The sequence below is a fragment of the Bufo gargarizans genome, chromosome 4, assembly GCF_014858855.1.
Source record: "Bufo gargarizans isolate SCDJY-AF-19 chromosome 4, ASM1485885v1, whole genome shotgun sequence".
In the NCBI taxonomy this organism is placed as follows: domain Eukaryota; kingdom Metazoa; phylum Chordata; class Amphibia; order Anura; family Bufonidae; genus Bufo; species Bufo gargarizans.
Window position 1 is genome coordinate 384,155,631 of NC_058083.1, and position 16,039 is coordinate 384,171,669.

The 16,039-nt window shown below is 44.6% G+C and overlaps 1 pseudogene; it reads right to left on the bottom strand.

The window, feature by feature from the left end:
* Positions 1-6,966: 6,966 nt before the first annotated feature.
* LOC122936281 lies at positions 6,967-7,557 on the bottom strand (annotated as a pseudogene).
* Positions 7,558-16,039: the final 8,482 nt, after the last annotated feature.

Below are 16,039 nucleotides of genomic sequence, written 5' to 3' on the forward strand. Positions count from 1 at the left end.
GGTATGGATTTAGTGACAGAATTAGACTTGGAAATACACAGTAGCGGGTGTGTGTGAAGTTATTCTGAATGACCCTATGTGCACCTTCAATATTATATACCCTTTTTGGGATAGATTTCAAATAGCTCTGATATAGCAGGAACCACTAAATTATGAAATTGCTAAATTGGGAATTGTACTTCAACCCAGAACAAAAAATGTGCTTTGACGGGCACTAAATAACTTTCCCAGCTACAACAGGACAACGGTAACGAGAGATTTAGAGGGATTTAAATTTGAGGCCTAGTATTTAGGCGCTGGGTGACAGGTATGGGTTTAGTGACAGAATTAGACTTGGAAATACACAGTAGCGGGTGTGTGTGAAGTTATTCTGAATGACCCTATGTGCACCTTCAATATTATATACCCTTTTTGGGATAGATTTCAAATAGCTCTGATATAGCAGAAACCACTAAATTATGAAATTGCTAAATTGGGAATTGTACTTCAACCCAGAACAAAAAATGTGCTTTGACGGACACTAAATATCTTGCCCAGCAACAACAGTACAGCGGTGGGTAACGAGAGATTTAGAGGGAATTAAATTTGAGGCCTAGTATTTAGGCGCTGGGTCACCGGTATGGATTTAGTGACAGAATTAGACTTGGAAATACACAGTAGCGGGTGTGTGTGAAGTTACTCTGAATGACCCTATGTGCACCTTCAATATTATATACCCTTTTTGGGATAGATTTCAAAGAGCTCTGATATAGCAGGAACCACTAAATTATGAAATTGCTAAATTGGGAATTGTATTTCAACCCAGAACAAGAAATGTGCTTGAACGGACACTAAATAACTCGCCCAGCTACAGCACTAGGGACAGATTTAGCTGGATATAAATTTGAGGCCTAGTATTTAGGCGCTGGGTGACAGGTATGGGTTTAGTGACAGAATTAGACTTGGAAATACACAGTAGCGGGTGTGTGTGAAGTTATTCTGAATGACCCTATGTGCACCTTCAATATTATATACCCTTTTAGGGATAGATTTCAAATAGCTCTGATATAGCAGAAACCACTAAATTATGAAATTGCTAAATTGGGAATTGTACTTCAACCCAGAACAAAAAATGTGCTTTGACGGACACTAAATATCTTGCCCAGCAACAACAGTACAGCGGTGGGTAACGAGAGATTTAGAGGGAATTAAATTTGAGGCCTAGTATTTAGGCGCTGGGTCACCGGTATGGATTTAGTGACAGAATTAGACTTGGAAATACACAGTAGCGGGTGTGTGTGAAGTTATTCTGAATGACCCTATGTGCACCTTCAATATTATATACCCTTTTTGGGATAGATTTCAAATAGCTCTGATATAGCAGGAACCACTAAATTATGAAATTGCTAAATTGGGAATTGTACTTCAACCCAGAACAAAAAATGTGCTTTGACGGGCACTAAATAACTTTCCCAGCTACAACAGGACAACGGTAACGAGAGATTTAGAGGGATTTAAATTTGAGGCCTAGTATTTAGGCGCTGGGTGACAGGTATGGGTTTAGTGACAGAATTAGACTTGGAAATACACAGTAGCGGGTGTGTGTGAAGTTATTCTGAATGACCCTATGTGCACCTTCAATATTATATACCCTTTTAGGGATAGATTTCAAATAGCTCTGATATAGCAGAAACCACTAAATTATGAAATTGCTAAATTGGGAATTGTACTTCAACCCAGAACAAAAAATGTGCTTTGACGGACACTAAATATCTTGCCCAGCAACAACAGTACACCGGTGGGTAACGAGAGATTTAGAGGGAATTAAATTTGAGGCCTAGTATTTAGGCGCTGGGTCACCGGTATGGATTTAGTGACAGAATTAGACTTGGAAATACACAGTAGCGGGTGTGTGTGAAGTTATTCTGAATGACCCTATGTGCACCTTCAATATTATATACCCTTTTTGGGATAGATTTCAAATAGCTCTGATATAGCAGGAACCACTAAATTATGAAATTGCTAAATTGGGAATTGTACTTCAACCCAGAACAAAAAATGTGCTTTGACGGGCACTAAATAACTTTCCCAGCTACAACAGGACAACGGTAACGAGAGATTTAGAGGGATTTAAATTTGAGGCCTAGTATTTAGGCGCTGGGTGACAGGTATGGGTTTAGTGACAGAATTAGACTTGGAAATACACAGTAGCGGGTGTGTGTGAAGTTATTCTGAATGACCCTATGTGCACCTTCAATATTATATACCCTTTTTGGGATAGATTTCAAATAGCTCTGATATAGCAGAAACCACTAAATTATGAAATTGCTAAATTGGGAATTGTACTTCAACCCAGAACAAAAAATGTGCTTTGACGGACACTAAATATCTTGCCCAGCAACAACAGTACAGCGGTGGGTAACGAGAGATTTAGAGGGAATTAAATTTGAGGCCTAGTATTTAGGCGCTGGGTCACCGGTATGGATTTAGTGACAGAATTAGACTTGGAAATACACAGTAGCGGGTGTGTGTGAAGTTACTCTGAATGACCCTATGTGCACCTTCAATATTATATACCCTTTTTGGGATAGATTTCAAAGAGCTCTGATATAGCAGGAACCACTAAATTATGAAATTGCTAAATTGGGAATTGTATTTCAACCCAGAACAAGAAATGTGCTTGAACGGACACTAAATAACTCGCCCAGCTACAGCACTAGGGACAGATTTAGCTGGATATAAATTTGAGGCCTAGTATTTAGGCGCTGGGTGACAGGTATGGGTTTAGTGACAGAATTAGACTTGGAAATACACAGTAGCGGGTGTGTGTGAAGTTATTCTGAATGACCCTATGTGCACCTTCAATATTATATACCCTTTTAGGGATAGATTTCAAATAGCTCTGATATAGCAGAAACCACTAAATTATGAAATTGCTAAATTGGGAATTGTACTTCAACCCAGAACAAAAAATGTGCTTTGACGGACACTAAATATCTTGCCCAGCAACAACAGTACAGCGGTGGGTAACGAGAGATTTAGAGGGAATTAAATTTGAGGCCTAGTATTTAGGCGCTGGGTCACCGGTATGGATTTAGTGACAGAATTAGACTTGGAAATACACAGTAGCGGGTGTGTGTGAAGTTATTCTGAATGACCCTATGTGCACCTTCAATATTATATACCCTTTTTGGGATAGATTTCAAATAGCTCTGATATAGCAGGAACCACTAAATTATGAAATTGCTAAATTGGGAATTGTACTTCAACCCAGAACAAAAAATGTGCTTTGACGGGCACTAAATAACTTTCCCAGCTACAACAGGACAACGGTAACGAGAGATTTAGAGGGATTTAAATTTGAGGCCTAGTATTTAGGCGCTGGGTGACAGGTATGGGTTTAGTGACAGAATTAGACTTGGAAATACACAGTAGCGGGTGTGTGTGAAGTTATTCTGAATGACCCTATGTGCACCTTCAATATTATATACCCTTTTTGGGATAGATTTCAAATAGCTCTGATATAGCAGAAACCACTAAATTATGAAATTGCTAAATTGGGAATTGTACTTCAACCCAGAACAAAAAATGTGCTTTGACGGACACTAAATATCTTGCCCAGCAACAACAGTACACCGGTGGGTAACGAGAGATTTAGAGGGAATTAAATTTGAGGCCTAGTATTTAGGCGCTGGGTCACCGGTATGGATTTAGTGACAGAATTAGACTTGGAAATACACAGTAGCGGGTGTGTGTGAAGTTATTCTGAATGACCCTATGTGCACCTTCAATATTATATACCCTTTTTGGGATAGATTTCAAATAGCTCTGATATAGCAGGAACCACTAAATTATGAAATTGCTAAATTGGGAATTGTACTTCAACCCAGAACAAAAAATGTGCTTTGACGGGCACTAAATAACTTTCCCAGCTACAACAGGACAACGGTAACGAGAGATTTAGAGGGATTTAAATTTGAGGCCTAGTATTTAGGCGCTGGGTGACAGGTATGGGTTTAGTGACAGAATTAGACTTGGAAATACACAGTAGCGGGTGTGTGTGAAGTTATTCTGAATGACCCTATGTGCACCTTCAATATTATATACCCTTTTTGGGATAGATTTCAAATAGCTCTGATATAGCAGAAACCACTAAATTATGAAATTGCTAAATTGGGAATTGTACTTCAACCCAGAACAAAAAATGTGCTTTGACGGACACTAAATATCTTGCCCAGCAACAACAGTACAGCGGTGGGTAACGAGAGATTTAGAGGGAATTAAATTTGAGGCCTAGTATTTAGGCGCTGGGTCACCGGTATGGATTTAGTGACAGAATTAGACTTGGAAATACACAGTAGCGGGTGTGTGTGAAGTTACTCTGAATGACCCTATGTGCACCTTCAATATTATATACCCTTTTTGGGATAGATTTCAAAGAGCTCTGATATAGCAGGAACCACTAAATTATGAAATTGCTAAATTGGGAATTGTATTTCAACCCAGAACAAGAAATGTGCTTGAACGGACACTAAATAACTCGCCCAGCTACAGCACTAGGGACAGATTTAGCTGGATATAAATTTGAGGCCTAGTATTTAGGCGCTGGGTGACCGGTATGGATTTAGTGACAGAATTAGACTGGGATATGGCCAAAAAATGAACAGACTATTGCTGGTTAAATGCACTTGGTGTGACAGCTTCACCCTGATGTAGGCTTTAGCCAAAAAACAACCACACCATTGAGGGTTAAATGCACTTGGTGACAGGCGCAGCTTGCCCCTGATTTTGTATATGGCCAAAAAATGAACAGACTATTGCTGGTTAAATGCACTTGGTGTGACAGCTTCACCCTGATGTAGGCTTTAGCCAAAAAACAACCACACCATTGAGGGTTAAATGCACTTGGTGACAGGCGCAGCTTGCCCCTGATTTTGTATATGGCCAAAAAATGAACAGACTATTGCTGGTTAAATGCACTTGGTGTGACAGCTTCACCCTGATGTAGGCTTTAGCCAAAAAACAACCACACCATTGAGGGTTAAATGCACTTGGTGACAGGCGCAGCTTGCCCCTGATTTTGTATATGGCCAAAAAATGAACAGACTATTGCTGGTTAAATGCACTTGGTGTCACAGCTTCACCCTGATGTAGGCTTTAGCCAAAAAACAACCACACCATTGAGGGTTAAATGCACTTGGTCGCAGCTTGTGCTGGCGCACCACAAGACACAAAATGGCCGCCGATCACCCCAGAAAAATGAGACTGACAAACGGTCTGTGCAGCCTAAAAACAGTGAGCAATTGAGGATCAGCAGCTCAATGATCCACAGCTGCAGATCGATCAGTTAATCAAGTCCTTTGGAGGAGTTAATCTGCCTAATCTCGCCCTACTGTCGCAGCCGCAACCTCTCCCTACGCTAATCAGAGCAGAGTGACGGGCGGCGCTATGTGACTCCAGCTTAAATAGAGGCTGGGTCACATGGTGCTCTGGCCAATCACAGCCATGCCAATAGTAGGCATGGCTGTGATGGCCTCTTGGGGCAAGTAGTATGACGCTTGTTGATTGGCTGCTTTGCAGCCTTTCAAAAAGCGCCAAGAAAGCGTCACAAAAGCGCGAAGAAAGCGACGAACACCGAACCCGAACCCGGACTTTTACGAAAATGTCCGGGTTCGGGTCCGTGTCACGGACACCCCAAAATTCGGTACGAACCCGAACTATACAGTTCGAGTTCGCTCATCCCTAATTGCCGGCACTAATAGAATATGCCTATATGTTCTATTTTTTTCGGGAACGAAATTGCGGACCCGGAAGTGCGGGTCCGCATTTCCGTATCCGGGCAGCACATCATGCTGCCCCATAGAAATGAATGGGTCTGCAATTCCGTTACGCAAAATGCGGAACAAAATTGCGGACGTGTGAATGGGGCCTTATAGGGAGGTGGATCCCTGGATGACACTGTTATGGGGTGGATCTGTGGATGACACATATAGCATAAGATGCTATAAACGGTATGTGTCATCCACAGATCCCCCCTCCATAACAGTGTCATCCACAGATCCCCCTCCATAACAGTGTCATCCACAGATCCCCCCTCCATAACAGTGTCATCCACAGATCCCCCCCCCCCCATAGCAGTGTCATCCACAGATCCCCCCAATAGCAGTGTCATCCACAGATCAAAGAGAAGGGGACTTGCCTCTGACACAGCCAGTAGATGCTGGAATTTGAGTAATTCCAGCATGCCCAGGCAGCTAGGACATGTTGAAATCTGAATGATTGGGGTTTTTCTTCCCTATTGCGGTTTTAGGTATTGGGTAAAGTATCGTAGCATTTCTAAGCGTACTTGTGTAAATGCATCGTAGTTATAGCTGCCCCCCCTACTTTTGTCCTGGCCCCCAGTGTGCCCCCCCAAAATTTGAACGCTAGAGACGCCACTGCTTACTCTTATCCCTAGAGCTCAGCCGTAAAGAGGAAAATGTAGTAAAACTACATGGGGAGGAACCTGGGATAGCCCATGACATCCTAATACTGGGAGTTGTAGTTTTGTCCTTCTGTATACCCCTTCATGTAATGTTCACTGATTCCCTACAATAACAGTCTGGGCATGCTGGGAGTTGTAATTCTCTCCTTTTATAATATCCATAACAGTCTGGCAATGCTGGGGGTTATAGTTCTCTCTTCTTATACCCTCTTCCTGTAATGTCAACTTGGGTTCCTTAATAACAGCCTGGACTTGCTGGGAGTTGTAGATCTCTCCTATTTTACCCCTTCATGTATTCACACTGCCACCAGTAGTTCCAGCAGAGAACAACCTGCTGGAGCTCATCGGAGTCCCTGTCGGCCCCATCGTACCCAGAGAGCTCCGGCAGGCTATACTCTGCCGGAACAGTTTGCTGTAGCTACTACTGGCTCAGTTTTTGTTTTCCTTTTTTTTGTTGATTACATTTTTACATAAGAAAGTCATAAAGAAGGCAACAGTTTCTTCTAACTGGAAAATGGCTTGCCGGTTTCCTCCTTCCTTTGTATTTCCGCTTGCCGTGTGTGATTGGGATGTATCTGTACTTAACCATGTGCTTTATTTGTCTCTTTATGGTGATGCAGAAAAGCATGATGAATTACATGACCAGGATTGGCCAGAATACGGGGACATTGAATGCTTCGAAGAAAGTGCACACCATCGCCACAACGATCCCTTTAGTGGCCTAATGCCAAAATTTAAACTCTGGCAGCCTCCGGATAAACGGACGAAGCTCTTCATTCTGTTTTGTGGGTAATGAAGGCCCCTCATCTGAATCTTCCAGTAAGGACAGATCTACCTTCGGCGATAAGAATGCTATGAAGAGATTTAGATGGTAGATACCCAAGGCATACGTTACTATATATCAACCCTGTAGTATATAAACCCTTATCTTGTAGAGTGCACTTAGGCCAATGGTCATCAACCATCGCACTGCTGTGTAAGGTGTAGATAAGGTCTAGCCATGACTGGTAAACCTGCCCTAGCCGTGTGAAGAAGCAATATATCAGCGAGGGCTTGCCATGTACTGATTCTCCGATACTGTATCCTTCTGACATTCTGTCTTCTCTTGTCCTGCGTGAAACAGGCCTAAACTGGTCATGATGAGACTTGTAGTTCTCTTATCACTATTATGATGTTCTGCAGCAGCTGAGGTGTATATTAGGCTTTGTTCACATCTGCGCTAGTTCTGCTCTGTCATGGAAGCACAACAATGAAAATCACGGCAGTGCTAGATCTGGTGCCTCTTGACATGGGGGCCCAATTCAGATTCTTTCTATGTGGCCCAGTAATTTTGATGTACGGGGCAAGTGTATATTATAAATGAATTTCAGAAATTGTTAATGTCCTCTAATGTGAGAACCTTAAAGGGGTTATCCCATCTTAGACAATGGGGGCCTATATGACCCCATTGTCTGATAGGTGCGGGTCCCACCGCTGGGACCCGCACCTACAAGGAAAACGGAGCAGAGAAAGTGAAGGAGGGCGCACTGCGCATGTGCAGCCGCCCTCCGTTCATTTCTATGGAGCCGCCAAAAATAGCCGAGCGCTGGCTCGGCTATTTCCGTCGGCCCCATAGAAATGAATGGGAGCGTTGGCCGCGCATGTGCGGTGTGCTCCCATTCACTTCAATGGGAGAGGCGGGGAGCTGTGCCTGGTGGTGGTCGGACCCTGGGAAACCATGCTCCGTTCTCGTTGTAGGTGCGGGTCCCAGAGGTGGGACCCGCACCTATCAGACAATGGGGGCATATCCTTGCGATGTCTAAGATGGGATAACCCCTTTAACTTGGTTTCCACTTTTGATGCCACTTCTATGTGCTCCATACTTCCTCTTTATAAGCAGCATTTCTGCAGATTCAGATGTAACCTTTCAGTACAGCAGTTGCCCAGTCTGTGTCTCCGCAGGGCACAGATCTCATTTGTGTGGCATTTTCTCATTTGCCTGGAGAGGCCTTTTAGTCTTATTACATTTTTAAAGGTCAGTGACGTTCTACAAATTGTTACAAAGCTAAGAAGTTAATTCTTTGTGACATTTCTCTCTTGGAGGAGCATGTAAATGGCTTTTATTTGTCTGTAACTGATTAAGGATAGATAAATGTGGCGCAAATAAAGCCACAGGCCATAATGTAAACCAGTAATACTCCACTCTTTTCCCAGTGGCTTCCTGCTAGAGTGAGGCATCTGAAGAGATTTCTTAAAGGAAACCTCAGCATGATACAGTAACAGGTGCCCTGGGGCAGCTTTTTCAAGAAATCATAGCTAAGTTTGGAAGGTAGCATCTCCTAATTCAGCTTCATTGACTGGTGTCTTAAAGTAGTTGTCTGAAATCCACAAACTTTTGCAGTTGACTACAGAGAGTGTGACGTTTGCATGTATGGCTCGTGACCACTGAGGTTCCCGTGCCATTCATGCACATGTCACCTAAGACTAAGGACTGTAGATGGGAACCATTGAAAAGGTAGGCTGGGTTTTCTTAGATATCACATCCTCTCCAGACTCCCTTCAAAAGTCTGTGGGTTTCAGACGAAACCTTTAACTGAGCCAAATTTATAGGGGTTGTGTGTGGCAAGATAACATTTATTATATGTGAGGCAGAATGGGGCATGTTTTCTAAGAGATTTGCAACTTTTTTAAGTCAAATAAAAAGTCACAAATCACCTTTTTAATGGCTGTGCAGCAATATTTTGTCACAAATGTTTTCGACAGTGGGGTGGAGCAGGGGCTGTGCCAGGACGGAAATGTAAAGGTAGTTGAAAACCTACTGGGTGGCATAGTTTTTTTTAGCAGGCATAAGTTGCTAAGTTTATGAAAATGTACATGCCTAATCATAAATTAGCTGTCTACTGTGGCAAAATGGGGGACACTAAGACAGGTTATAGGCTGGGCTCCATAGGAACATTGCTATGGCAGGCCTCGGATCCTTCATAGTGCTAGAGACAACTGAACAGCTCCCTCAATCTTGGCGCGGGGGCGTTCAAGCCCCAGGAGTGCAGCACTCCCTGGGTTTCGCCACTCGGATGCCATGGTTGCAATTGAACACAGCATCTGAGTGGTTAAATGTCTGTGGATGTTGCCTGTTTTATACAGCAGGCACCTGGTGGCTATGGTACCTGCTCAGCTTCTGAGTGGGCACCATGTTTAATGACTGGACTTCCAAAACCTAAATAGAATAACTAATAACCCCCAATTAATTGTCACATATAAGCAGATGTGAATCCACTGTGCCACTGACTGACTATAATCTGGAGGGGCATGTCTAAGCAACTATCTGGTTTTAACTAGAGTCTCAGGTGGTGAGGATAGACTTGAGCCATAAGGGTAGTTGCCAGGAGCTACTCCAGAGCAGTCCCCGAGTCAGAGGCAACTTGTCCTGGCGGACCAGGAGATACCTGAGTAGGTACCAGCAGTACAGCGTAGTCAGGCAGGCATGATCATTACCAGGAGCAACAGTGCAGGATCAAGGATGAAGCAGAGGCGTAGTCAGACAGGCAAAAGGTCAGGGCAGGCGGCACAGGTAGAGGTCAGGCAATCCGGTTCGGCAACAGGAGTCAATACAAGCAGGCAGGGAACAGACAAGAAGCAGAGTCCAGGAACGAAGAACAGAAACTTAGCAAGCACAAGGACCTTGACACTGAGGCACCTGAGAAGGGGGACGAGCCACTTAAAACCTTGCCAGAGAGCCTGGGTTGGTCAGGGAGATAACATGACACAACCCCTGCAGCTCAGGGAGTGATGCATGCAGCCCCCAGGGCAGTGAAACCAGACACCAGCAACAAGCATGCTGTGGCCAGGGCTGAATGGAACCTGTGGAGTGGAATCCTCAGCACCACAGCATGTACAGGCAACAGAGTCCAGGACTGCAGCGGTGGACAGAAGAATCATCGCAGAGCACTGCGCCCAGCTCCAGTGCGGTAAGCGAGGGAACAGCGGCGTACTGCAGCCGCTGTTACGGTATCCACACCCCTTACGCCCTCTCTTCCTGAGGCCTCGACCGGCCAAAAACCTTTTAATCAGGTCCAAAGCGTGAATATTCTCCTCCAGCTCCCAAGACCTCTCTTCCAGACTGAAGCCCTTCCAATCCACCAGGTAGTAGGTCTTCTTACCACGTTTCCTGAAGTCCAAGATGTCTTTGTCTTCAAGGTTTCTTCAGAGTCTGCAGATATCGGAGCCGCCGTAGATGGAGCGGTAGAGAAGTGGTTAATGACTACCGGTTTGAGCAGGGATACGTGGAAGGCATTGGGGACACAAAGAGAGAGAGAGGCAGTCGTAGCTTATAGGTCACCTCATTGACCCTCTTCAAAACTATGAAGGCTCCTAGGAACCTAAGGGCAAACTTAAAACTAGGAACCTTTAAACGGATGTTTCTGGAGGAAAGCCAAACCTTATCTCCCAGCGAGAACTGAGGCGGTTTTCTTCTCTTCTGGTCCGCATTTGTTTTTATGCGGGTCAATGCCCTGTCGATGAAAGTCTTGGTATCTTGCCATATATTCAAAAAATCCCTAGAAGAGGAATCCGCCGCTGGTACCCCAGAAGACATAGGAACAGGAAGAAGGGTACGAGGATGCTGTCCGAAAACGACAAAGAAAAGAGATGACCCCGTAGACTCACTAGTATGATTATTGTAGGAGAACTCTGCCCAAGGTAACAATTGTACCCAGTTGTCGTGTTGAGCTGAGACAAAATGCCAAAGGTAATTCTCCAATATCTGATTGGCCCGCTCTACTTGTCTGTTGGTTTAAGTATGATAACCGGAGGAGAAGTCCAGGTCAAGTTCTAGTAGTCAGCAAAGAGCTCTCCAGAGTTTGGAGATAAACTGAAGTCCCCGATCAGAGACAATATGCCCAGCTAAGCCTTTGCAAACAAAATATATGTTGCACAAACAATTTGGCAAGTTGCGCCGCCGAGGGCAGTCGTCAAAGGTACGAAGTGCACCACCCAAATCACGATACATCCGGCCGAAGAGGGTAGAGCTGTAATAAAGTCCATGGCAATGTGTTGCTGTGGAGCATCAGGAACAGGTAGCAGTAGCAACAAATCAGGCGGTATGTTTATGGAGATTTTATTTTGCACACAGACAGTGCAGGCAGGGACATAATGACGTACATCTTTGGACAATGTGAGCCACCTGTAGTGGCGAAACACTAGTTCTGTGGTCTTGCGAATACCTGGATGACCGGACAGTTTGGAGTTGTGGCCACACGTTATGATACGTCTTCTTTTGGCCGAAGGCACAAACGTCCTCCTGGGAGGAATGCCTCTTACCAGGACAGGAGCGACTGTGATCACGCGAGCAAGATCTACAATGAATTGGGTCTCCTCATGCTGGTCTGGAAAGTCGAATGACCTAGACCAGGCATGCTCAATCTGCGGCCCTCCAGCTGTTGTAAAACTACAACTCCCATAATTCCTGGACATCCTACAGCTATCAGCCTACAGAAGGGCATGGTGGGAGTTGTAGTTTTACAACAGCTGGAGGGCTGCAGGTTGAGCATCCCTGACCTAGACAGAGCGTCCACCTTGAAGTTTTTCTCCACTGGGCGAAAGTGCAACTTGAAATTAAAGCGAGAGAAGAAGAGAACCCACCTGGCTTGGCTAGGGTTCAAACGCTGAGCTGTCTGAAGATAAGTGAGATTCTTGTTATCCGTGAATATTATTACTGGATGCTGAGCCCCCTCCAACAGATATCGCCATTCCTCCAAGGCTAGTTTTACGGCTAAAAGTTCTCTGTCTCCAATACAGTAATTCCTCTCAGCCGGTGAAAAGAGTTTGAAATAGAACCCACAGGTAACCATCTTGCCCTTGGAACCTCTCTGAAGGAGAACGGCACTGGCTCCAATGAAAGAGGCATTCACCTCTAAAATAAAATTGGCGGGAGACATCGGGGTGACTCAAAACCAGTGCAGAAGCAAAGCACTCCTTTAATTGAAAGAAAATTTCTGGGTTGGCAAATTTCTGGGTTCCTGATAATATCCAGGGGGCTCCACATAAACTCCAATATTTTCTATTGAGTTTTTGGTAGATATCTCTATTAAGTAATAACAGAGTGTTGCACTTAATTCTCCGGGGGGGAGGACATAGGATAAAGCTCAAGACACCGGGGCTCCAACGTAAAGAAGTAGTCTTTTATTGGTTCAGCTCTTGAGCTCCTCAAGTTCTCCTTTTCTAGGACCACCTCTCCAACTGATCCGAGGCATTGGCGTTTCCCGGCTTCTGTGGGCAATTATGTACAAAGTGGGCCTTGCCTCCACAATACAAACACATGTTTTCTGCCTTACAGTGTAAACGTTCCTCGTCATATAGTCAAAGGCACTCTATTTGCATGGGCTCTTTAGGTGGGGTGGACACTAGAGGAAAGACCGGCCTCTGGAAGGATGGAGCCAAACGAGGTGGTCTTCTGGGGCTTGCGACCTCCTTAGAATGTTCTCTGAAACCAAGGTGTTCAGGTCATTCAGAGTAGATGGATGGTCGTGACCAGCTAATTCATCCTTAATCCGGTCAGAAAGGCCCTCCCAGAACACCGCCAGTTAATCCTCATTGTTCCATGCAACGGCAGCCAGGGTAACTGGATGGCGTACTGACCCACAGACGAGGAACCCTGTTGTAGATGCAGCAGAGCTGATGCAGCGGAGGATGTGCGGCCGGGCTCTTCAAAGATCAGCCGGAAGGTAGCCAGGGAAGTCTGCAGATTAGTGGTCTCTGGCTCTCTATGTTCCCAAATAGGATTTGACCACGCAATTGCCTCATCAGACAGTAGGGACACAATGAAGGCAACCTTGAACTGCTCAGTGGGAAACCTCTGCCCATGCAATTCAAATTGGATCAGGCACTGGTTCAGGAATCCACGACAGGTCTTTGGATCTCCACCATAGCGTGATGGCAGCAGGAGTTGCACGCCGGCAGCACACAAATCCATATTCGCCGGTAAGGAAATGGCCGGAGTAGCCATGACTGAGGACCCTGCGGTAGCCCTGGAACGGATAGCGTCCAAATGAGCAGCAACATTTTGCATGAACTGCTTCATGGCATTCTGACGTTCACTCTGGTGCCTTATTTCATGTAGCAATTCCTGCACGACAGGCTTGGTGTGACCAGCGGGGTCCATGGCCTTAGAGTACTATCACGGATCAGCGGATGTGAACCCACTGTGCCACTGACTGGCTATACTCAGGAGGGGAGTGTCTAAGCAACTACCTGGTTTTCACTAGAGCCTCAGATGGTGAGGATAGACTTGAGCTTTTAGGGTAGTTGCCAGGAGCTACTCCAGAGCAGTCCCCGAGTCAGAGACAGCTAGTCCGGGGGGACCAGGAGATACCTGAGTAGGTACTAGCAGTACAGTGTAGTCAGGCAGGAGTGGTCGTTACCAGGAGCAACAGGATCAAGGATGAAGCAGAGGCGTAGTCAGACAAGCAAAAGGTCAGGGAAGGCGGCAGAGGTAGAGGTCAGGCAATCCGGATCGGCAACAGGAGAGTCAATACAAGCAGGCAGGGAACAGACAAGAAGCAGAGTCCAGGAACGAAGCGTAAATCAGGAGCACACGTGAATATAAGGAATTTAGCAAGCACAAGGACCTTGACACTGAGGCACCTGGAAAGTGGGCCGAGCATACTAAATCCTTGCTGGAGAGCCTGGGTTGTTCAGTGAGGTCACGTGACCCAACCCATGCAACCCAGGAAAGTGATGCTTGCCGCCTCCAGGGCAGTGAAACCAGACACCAGCAACAAGCATGCTGTGGCCAGGGCTAAATGGAACCCATGGCACGGAATCCTCAGCACCACAGCATGTACAGGCAACAGAGTCCAGGACTGCAGAGGCGACCCAGTTCCACGGCGGTAAGCGGGGGAACAGCGGCGTACTGCAGCCGCTGTTACATTAATCATGACATCCAAATCAAAAGTATTAAATATATTTTATACTTTTGATTTGGATGTCATGATTAATTGGGGGTTATTAATTATTCTCTATAGGTTTTCAGTACAACTTAGACTAGACCCTTAGTACTGTTGTTATGATGGTTGAGGTACTTATTGGCTGACTTCCGCCGCACATGTATGGTAGATTTCTGGAAAAGGTAAAAAAATCTTATAAATCTTCCAGTTATCTAAATAATTACATAGTAAATTACTGGAGAAATGATATTAGGAATGAACAAGACCAAATGACAAATGTGGCAGCTGCTATTTAAGTAAGGCCTGTTTCGCACTTGTGGCAGGAATTCCAGCAGAGTGCAGCCTGCCAGAGCACTCTGGATTCAGCTTTGCCGGATGTTGCCAGAATGCCTGACAGCTCCATTGACTATAATGGGGTCTGGTGGAGATCCGGCCACTACCTCGCAGATATGCTGGGATTTGGCCAGGCAAATAACGTTGTGTGCATGTGATGTTTTCGTTCTTGCTGTGCAGAAGGTTACCCTTTTCTATACAGCAAAATAAAAGGAATACTCATGTATAGCCGCCTGGCCAATGGCAAAATATGGTGGCCCATAAGTGTTTATGGACCCATCTATCAAACGGAGGAAAATTTTCTGCTGCATGCATGGAAAACAGACTACACACATGTTATTTTAGATTTTTTGTGTAGGAAAATTCTGATAAAAAGCTATTAATTGTGTATAGGGATGAACAAATCAACTTCGGATGAAACATCCGAAGTCTATTCGCATAAAACTTTGTTTCAATACTGTACCTCGGAACCGAACCCGAGTTTGGGAAATGTTTTTTTTACAGTATAAATAAATTTCTGAAGTTATTATGCGAAGTCTCACTTTGTTTCAATACTGTACGGAGCGAGCACTCCGTACAATATTAGAATGTATTGGCTCCGATGAGCCGAAGTTATTACTTTGCGAAGTCTCGTGAGACTTCGCATAATAACTTCAAAAATGTATTTATACTGTACAAAAAACATTTCCCCAACTCGGGTTCGGTTCCAAGGTACAGTATTGAAACAATGTTTTATGCGAATCGACTTCGGATGTTTCATCCCAAGTCGATTTGCTCATCCCTAGTTGTGTATTATTAGACTCAAAAGTAACTACTATCCTCAACAGACACTGAAACTATTTAACAATATCAAGCCCTAGGATAGATGCACCATCTGCTGGTCATATAAGATATTGCAGGTGTAATAGGGATACGTTTTGTTTCTCCAGATTTGTGTTTAAACAGTATATTAATGCATTCATATACAGTACAGTGGGACAGTATTATTTATATGTACAGCAAGGTGGCATTGTATATGTGTTTTTAAGTGCACTGACCTGGGCAAGCAAGTGCATGTGTATCCATGCACATAGCCATGTCCATGAACTCCTCATTTCATAAAATCCTAAGCGTGCAACACTTCTTTACTACGCTACTGGATGGTACAACTCAAACCCCACCAAGAAAGACTCTTGCAAAAATTTTAGGTACATGTATGTGATTGATCATTTTCCATTTTATTTTTTGTGCTCATATTAATATTAGATGGATTGTTTGCCTGATAGCTACTTCATGGCTATGACCACCTTAATCCACAAACGGTCACATTAAAATTGCAAAA